This window comes from Gossypium raimondii, chromosome 10 (genome assembly GCF_025698545.1).
Source record: "Gossypium raimondii isolate GPD5lz chromosome 10, ASM2569854v1, whole genome shotgun sequence".
Taxonomy (NCBI): Eukaryota; Viridiplantae; Streptophyta; class Magnoliopsida; order Malvales; family Malvaceae; genus Gossypium; species Gossypium raimondii.
The window spans coordinates 9,271,339-9,278,419 of NC_068574.1; the positions used below are offsets into that span (position 1 = coordinate 9,271,339).

The 7,081-nt window shown below is 33.7% G+C and overlaps 1 non-coding gene across 1 annotated transcript; it reads right to left on the bottom strand.

Moving 5' to 3' along the window:
* Positions 1–3,289: 3,289 nt before the first annotated feature.
* On the bottom strand, positions 3,290–3,396 carry LOC128034162 (small nucleolar RNA R71). Its single transcript, XR_008190294.1, has one exon. It is a non-coding gene; the product is annotated as a small nucleolar RNA R71 (small nucleolar RNA).
* Between the last annotated feature and the right edge of the window lie 3,685 nt (positions 3,397–7,081).

Consider the following 7,081-nt stretch of genomic DNA (forward strand, 5'->3'; position numbering starts at 1 on the left):
CTAAAATCCTAAAATGTTAGACATGACAACTTGCTTGGCAATTATTGTGTACTTCATGCTAATTTTTTTTTTGAATTTGTATGAACTTTATATATAATTTTGAGTTTTAAATTTTTAAATAATTTTATAAACGTTAAATTATTTCTCGACGTGGCATATATGACAAATAGTGCCATGTAAGCAAGAAATACTTGTGGATTGCCATTCTAACATTGTTAAAAAAATTGATGTTTTAACCAACATTTCCTTTAAAAAAGCGATTTGACATTTTTTGAAAGATTAATGGCCAAATTTAATTAAAAAAAAAAAGAATTAGAGCCAAATTGACAAAATATGTAAACATTGCGGGCTAAATGTATCATTATACCTTTTTAATTTGGGCTTACCTAATGTCTAATTGTTCTTATTATACACAAGTTCATATTCTAACAATCTCCCACTTGGTTACATAAGATCAAATTTTGAAACATTAAAACATCTAATTTTTTTTATATAAACTACTGCCTAAAATAGATCAGTGCTCAACCACTACCCTAAGATTAAACTAACTCAAGGGAGGAAGGTATTAGAAGGTTAAAAATGGGAGATAGAGTATCAGTTTCACTGGATCAACAATGTTATTTTGTTGTTTTTGTGGATAACACTAGCAAACGAGTGCCAAGATCGGCTTTATGGGAAATTTTCAATGGTTACGATAAATCTGTGGATGTGTATATAATAACGCTAATATATAGTGTTAATTAAGTACTTTTGAGCTTATATTTCGAGCGAGTTAAGAGGGACTAATAACTATTTAGTAGCTATTTTTGTATATTTATGTTGAAAATTTGATATTGAAAGGTTTTACTTGAATATTACATGTTTGGTCAATTTTTCATGCTAAAATATGCAAATTTATCTTTGAAGGTAGCTATTGAAGTCCACTTAATGCCACAGCAATGCCACAGCAATGCCGCAAGCCTCAAGATCGATGGGAACAAGCTAGCTATTGGGAAAAATAAAAGAAAAGGACAACAGAGAAAATGAAGTCAACACGCATAAAAAAATTAACTGCAACTTGCATACATTGCTCATGGACAACTCGGTATTATCACTTTGCTAATGAGAGCTCAGCTCGCATATTTTACAGCTCACAAGCAACGTTTGTTGGCAGGGAGCTCGCAGCATGGAGCATATAGTCCACAATCCTAAGCTCGCATGCCTAGCTCGCACTTCACCAGCTCGCATGCATTGCTTGGAGATAGCTCGCACTTCACTAGTTTGCAACTTTCAGTTTGAGCATCTCAGTTCGCAAGCTATCTATTCACAGCTCGTGTTCTCAGCTCGCATGCATAGCTCGCACTTCACCAGCTCGCCTACATGGAGCTCGCAATCCACAACTTGCATGCTTGGAGAACGCACGTCGTAGTTTCCATCTCACACTTTGACAGTTTGCAGGCATGCAAGCTGAGGCATGATTAGTCAATCTCCAACACAGAGAACTTAGTCTACCATTAGATTGCGGGAAGTAAAAATTAAGGGAACTACCAACTAGCCTAGAGGAAATTAAGGAAACCACTTACTAGCATGGAGAAATTCAAGGAATCGACGCCCAAAAATAGAAAACAAAGAAGAGAAAGTCAAAGGAGCTCAATAGTATAATTAGAGGCAAGAAGTTGTGAACAAGACACAACACAAAACACACAACACAGGGAATTTGAGAGCAGTAAAACCAAAACACAAGAGTGAGAGCATTGAGGCTGAGAATGACATAGAGTTTTTGAGGAAGCAAACATGAGCTAGCAGCAGAGAACCACTTACAGTCGACTAATCATCCTTTCTTTCTCTATTGTTTTTAAATCATAGCTGCAACTTGTTTATTGGTTTTCACTTTATGATTATGACTTAAATTTGTTATGCTAGAATATTTATGGATCTTTAGCATAAAATTATTGATGCTTTGCTAATAATGTTTTGTGCAATTGACTGTTTATTTATTTGAGTGGTTTTCATGTTTAACACTTGCTAAAGCATAACTAATATTAGTAAGCAATTGAGTTAATTATTACATCGAGAAGATGGTAATTAATAGACATACAACTTGAAAGGTGCATGTTTAATCCTTCTAGTAATTAAATTTGTAATGGTATAGAAATATATTGTTACCTTGAATAATCTTTAGGAACAATGCTTGAAAATATGATCTTGAGGTTAACTTGGCATAGGCATATGTTAAGGAGATTAAACAATTTAACGTAGTGACTTCAAGAGAAGCCTACAGCCAGTGGATTCCAGATTAGTAAACTACCATATTGCCGCAACATAACTGCAACATTCTACAATATTGCTTTCGATGATTGCATGTTAGGGGAAATAATTGCTCTAGCCTTTCACGTCATTGTTATTGAAACTTGTGTCACTATTTTCACTGCTGTTACATTTTCTGTTATTGCTTTAATTTGTTTACATACTTTGTTAAATTTAATTTAAGTACTTAGTTAACTCAATTCACTCATATTTCCATTACTTACCAAATTGATTATTAGTTAATTTTACAATTATTGTTTTAAACCAATCCCTGTGGATATGATAACTCTAATACTCACTAGTTTATTACTTGTTGATGACTGTGTACACTTGCACATGTTTATTAATCTCGTGACAAGTTTTTGGCGCTGTTGTTGGGGATTATTTTAGTCATTATTTGTGAAATTAATTATTTTGCAATTTGGTTTAATTTTATTTTGTTTTCACTTTAGTAATTTTTGTGATTTTCTAGGTGTTATTAGTTTATGAATGTGGACAAAATTATTGATTTACTTCCTATTGATCATGAAATTGAACATACTTTTAGAAGAAGAAGAAGAAGAAGAAGAGAATAAGCAAATCAGAGACAAGCTGCAGAGATGAATACTACACCACAAGATCAAAGAGGAACTGCTAATAATGTTCAAAATCCGGTCATTGTTGCTGATGACAGAGATCAACCTTCGGGTATTTGAGACCCGAAATTTAGACACTTCAATTCTAATTGATGCCAATCATGTTCCAAATGCTTCAAACGGTGGGAAAATTTAGCGGGACACCTACTACATATCTGTATCTTCATCTACGCTTATTCATGGAGGTAAGTGACTCATTCAAATTGGTCAGAGTGATCGAGGACAACTTGAGATTGAAATTATTTCCATACTCTTTGAGAGATAGAGTATGAGTATGGTTGAATCCATTACCGCTTGATTCGGTAACTACATAGCAAGAATAGGCTGAACGATTCTTGATGAAATATTTTCCTCCTAGCAAGAACGCCAAACATCAAAATGAAATCACCACATTCCAACAACTTGATGACGAACCATTATATGATGCATGAGAGCGGTTCAAGGAATTATTGCGAAAGTGCCCTCACCATGGTATTCCACATTGCATTTAGTTGGAGACTTTCTACAATGGTCTTAATGCTCATACGAGAATGGTGGTAGATGCTTCATGTGGTGCCCCAAACTCGACCAGGACGGTCTGACCCAAATATCTAACATCACATTAGCCATCAAAGTGACTCCCCGTTAAACCACCATGAAACACACCATCCAACCAATTGCACCTCACATATATTGAATTATTAGGTATTTAAAATCCTTCACATGCTTTTCTAAACCAAAACATCATAAAAAAAAACAACTCAAGAAAATCAATCACCCAGAACCTACGAACCCCACCTCGTAACAAACCCAACTGGAAACCCTAGCAGCTTGCAGGCGACCTAGCGAACACTCAACTCGCGACCTATTATGCGAACACTTAGTTCACAACTTGCCTTGCTAACCACTATTACACAACTTACCCTACGATATCTTATTGTTGGCGAACCCCTTATTGGTGAACTCTACCCTAGCATAATTCATTTTACTACACAACATATTTGTTATTATATATAACATCACTTTTACAATTGGCGAAGTCCTTACTATTGTGAGCCTTAACATGTTTTTTTTACCCAATCTTACATCAATTAGATAGATCGTAGACATTAATGTAGTATAGCACAACCTATTTCTCATACATACTAAGTCATTACATTGATTCAAAACAGTTTAAGATTTAAGGATGTACCTTTTTATTCGACTAATTCCTTAGGCTATAGTTGCTCGTTAGTTCATCAATTTATCACACAATCATCATGCATTATAGTCCGAACATTCAATTATTGAATCAAGCAATTATAAAAGATCTACATATCCAAAATTAACAGTCCGTAATGTCCAATTGCAATCCATCAAAATTCATTTAAAATCTAAATCTAGGTCTAATCCCTTGGAATAGTCCTACATTACCTTCCTTTTTAGGGGTTTAGAAACACATCACATACTCAGAGGATTTTGCCTTGCAATGGATCACTTGGATAGTTCACTTCACCACTTATCCCGCAAGCTACTTATCTATAAATTTTAGGTAAGGAGTGTGAGCTTATTAAAGCTTAGTGGGTGCTCAAACATACTAAAAATAAACACATCAATCAGTCTAATAGTAAGCATGCTATACAGGTAAAACAACTCGCATGATAATATGACATAACAACTCACCTGATAATATGACATAACACATAACACATGATATTGGTATAATGGCAAATTGTGACTGTGAAACATATTCATAAATTATATGCATTGGATAAACGAATCTCCAAACACACCAAATGACTCAAAGAGTCCTGTATAGTCTCCAAGAAGTGTAGCATGAGTGCTCACACTCTCTAGACACACCATGCTGTCTTCAGTAAATGGAGCTAAGCTCTATATTTCTTTATCTCTCCAACACTATATTTGGGACACAATGCCCTAACACACATTAAAAGGTGAGTACTCACAATTCTATGATATGCCAATGATATCCAACGGTTTCAAGTGTTCACAATGCCAACATATAATTTTTAACACATTTACAGTACACAATATAAAAGGGTTCATAATTTAGCAAAGCTCGCAATATCACAGTTCGCAGATAGCATAGTTTGCATAACCTTATAGGTTCGTATGTAACATGGGTTCGCATATATCATGGGTTCGCACAACATATATAGGTTCGCATAATATATAGGTTCACACATGGTGTAGGTTCGCACATGGTTAAGGGCTCAAACATGATATAACATGTTTTACATATATCATAACAGGGTTCACACATGTTGTATAACAGGTTTTACACATGTAGTATAACACGGTTAACACATTTTTATAAGTTTCGCACATATTACTTAGGCTCCCCTTAGCTTGCAAATTGGTGCTTAAATGTAGTATATAAGACCATTCATCTGCTAGTTTGCTACTTGTTGTCGAACCTAAGTCACCTTCTGCTTTCTTTTTTCCTTGCTCGAGGATGATCCTTCACGATCTGAGGCTTTGCAATTCAACACACAATATATAGATTATAAACATTCTAAGGCCAAAATATCTTTCCTAATATCCTACAGTTCGCCACTCTCACCCCCTAATTAGCTCATCGTAAAACACTAATATGTTAATTACTTCACTCTTACTTGATTTAATCCTTATTTCTTACATCCTAACATCATATTTAATGTTGAATTGTAGATTTATACCTCTAATTTCACACAATTTCACAAATATTTGTTTTTCAAAAAATCACGTTTGTTTTCAATCAAATAGAAGAAAAATCATTCGATCCATTCAAAGTTAATAAATATTTGTTAAATCAAGATCATAAACTCTTAATTACATTAAAATGAGTAGAAATTTATTTTAAAATAGTCACTTAGCTCGGTTTTACGAGATCTACAATTTTCAGCAAAAAAAATTGAATCCATAGATCCTATGAATTCTTGACGAGATTTATAAAACTTGAATTAAAACCACCTACTATCTATTTAAACTATGAGAAATCAGATTATTACCTTTGATTTGAATAACTTCATGAGATTTGGATTAATTTAAGAAAAAATGTGTTAGGAAATAATAGAATATTGAAGGAGAAAGGATGAGTTTCTCTTGAAATTGAAGAAGAAAAATGTGTTTGGATGCTTGGAAAGTCAGAATAGTTGAGAGAATTTTGAGAGAAAACTCCTAATTTGGATCTAACAAAAATTTCAAATGAATAAAAGAGTGTAAGGAAAGGATGGTGGGTGTTCTTATATAGCCAACCAAATTTCAAAATTTGGTTTATTTCAACTAAGGACCTTTCCCATTCTTCCTCTTTTTAAATTAACTCCCTTTTCAATTAAAACTCTTTATTTTCACATTTGACCTCTAATTTAAAATCTATTTCAATTTAATCCTTACTAATATATATTTATGAACTTGATTATTTATTATTATTTTATTTAATTAATTATTCTATTCTATTTTAATTTCTACTACTCTAATTCTAATACCTCTTTCTCGAGCCTGTAACTTAATTACTCGATTCTATTAACCTTATTTTTAGGGTCTGATACTTTAACTAATGGAGCTCTTCTTTCTAAATTGTACAATGAAGTGTATAAAATTCTTGAAAAGATTTTGAATAAAAATTATCTGTGGCCAACTTCTTGAGTAGCCATAGGAAGAGGGGTGGCAGGAGTACATGAAGTTGATGTATTTACTTCTTTGGCGGCCCAAGTATCTTTTATGTCTGCTATGCTTAAGAACATAATTGTAAATAGGTCCAATGGTAACTTGACAGGTCAGTAGCCGGACCAGTTTGAGAATATCTCTTGTGTATATTGTGGAGACGACCATGTTTTAGAGAATTGCCTGTCAAAACCAGAGTCAATCTATTACATGGGAAATCATAATTAGAGTAGTTCGTAGTTAAATTTTACAATCCTTCATGGAGGAATCATCCAAATTTTTCATAGGGAAATTAAAGGACTGGTCTGCATAACCTCATATGCCAACAAGACCAAATTATCAGCTGGGATACTCTGAACAAGTTTTGAAACTTCCACCAATTAAACATTCGAGAAATCTTAAGAATTTGCTAAAGGCATACATGGTGAAAATGATGCACTGATCCAAAGCTAGGAAATAATGTTGAAGAATTTGGAAAATCAAGTAGGATAGCTAGCCAATGAGCTGATAAGTAGACCCCAAGGTGCTTTACCAAG